The sequence below is a fragment of the Capsicum annuum genome, chromosome 12 (genome assembly GCF_002878395.1).
Source record: "Capsicum annuum cultivar UCD-10X-F1 chromosome 12, UCD10Xv1.1, whole genome shotgun sequence".
Taxonomy (NCBI): domain Eukaryota; kingdom Viridiplantae; phylum Streptophyta; class Magnoliopsida; order Solanales; family Solanaceae; genus Capsicum; species Capsicum annuum.
The window spans coordinates 186004909-186006814 of record NC_061122.1 but is presented as its reverse complement, the minus strand read 5'-3'; positions in this window follow the sequence as shown (position 1 = coordinate 186006814).

Below are 1906 nucleotides of genomic sequence, written 5' to 3'. Positions count from 1 at the left end.
TTATAAGTGGAAACAGATAACTGTTGTAACGATGTATTATTCAATTATAATTTATTTTATGTTTGTGTTATTTTTAGATTATATGGCTCCCAAAAGTCCAAGTAAAGAAACAAGTGAAGCAGCTAGGCTACATCCACCACTTATGAGTTTGTTTTACAAGCATTATCTCAATCAGAAGCAGAATATGATGAACATGGGGAGGAGAAATATTTCAAAAGAGTTGATCCAAATGTTATTAGCCCTTCCATTGGAGATTTTGTCAAAACCTTTAACATTAATCGTTATTCTGTTAGAATGCAATGTGATGGTGCTGCAGATTTAATAGGTGATTTCGTGGTTAAGTCAGCCATGAGAAAATCTTTCAACGTTTTTAGAAAAATACTTCGAGAATAAAAATTAGATGCTTATTTTAGGGACAACTTCTTTGGGAAATATCTTGATTTGTCGGAGGACAACAATGCTCGTTTTCAAATAAAAATAGTATATGATCTTCTCAAGAGTAGGTTTATGTATGAAAATAAAGACAGGATGAATGAAGTGTGGATAAATTACTGTGGCATGTCTGTTTTTTTTGTTGGAAGGAGTTTTTCATAGTTACTGGACTAAAATGTTATCCTCCATCTCTTTCTGAAGTTATACCTATTCTAACCCCAAAAAGCACCCCACATACCCAAAAAAGGCAAAGACAAGTCGAGTGATCATGATGACCTGGTGTCCATTGTTGGTCTAAGCTTTAAAAATAAAAATTTGATAGAAGCGTTGAAAGGTAAAAGAATCTCAAAGAAGTACAAGCAATCACTGTGCTTGGTTTGGTTTGTACATAATATTCTTTGGGTGAGAGACGTTAACAACAACATACTACTTACCTTGATAAAGCTCTTTGAGGATCTTGAGGTATTTAACAGCTATCCTTGGGGTTATGAAAGCTTAAAAATAACTGTCAAATATTTGTTGACTCCGTTAATGCCAAAGATAGTCAACTTATATGGCTTTTCATGGGCTTTCATGGTAAATATTTTTTTATTATAATATGATTTATTTTCTTTTTCAATAATGGTTTTAATTTATTGGAGTTATTTTATAGGCTTGGGCGTTTGAAGCCATTCCTTATTTGAGACAACAAGTGAACTACCAGGAAGAAGTTTCATATCCAAGAATCTTGAGATGGTTATCGGCAAAAACTGATAAAAATATAAAATTTCTTGATCTCTTCAACCCCTCGAAGGATGAAGTAAGTATAATTATAATTAAGTTTTTATTTTAATTAATGATTTTTTGAATGATCTAATCATCATTTTAATATATGTAATAATTTATGTTAGATTGTGCATCCATCGCTTGTTTCAACCAATGAAAAGTTGAATATGCCATTTTTTCTTACTTTACGGTCTGTACAAACTTTATCAGACCCTAAGGTCATTGACAGAATAAAAATGGAATTGTTTAGAGCAACAACCATCACAAGAAAAATAATTTTGGAGGGTGGACATGTTGTTGATGATGACTATAGTGGTGATGGAACTGTTGGTGGTGGTAGTGGTGCTGCTGTTGATGCTAATGATGCTCCTCTTATAGTTTTTTAATCAAACTATTATGAGTATGATCATACTGATTATACAGATTTTTCCTCTCCTAGCGAATGTTTTATATGCAAATGTCAAGACTGCAAGGCGAAACATGATATAGTGATTAATGTTATTAATGCATCAACTGCTTCTGTAAAGAAATTAACATCTAAGAGGGGTGTCATTCTATCAAAGAGGATTTTATATTCATCTACTCTATTAGAGATTAAGGCTAAGAGGAGAAGGAAAGTAATTTTCAAGGCATTATAAAGCATCCAAAAAAGTAAAATAGCAACTCCTTTGTCTGTGTGTTGAACTATTGAGCAATGTACAAGGGCCAC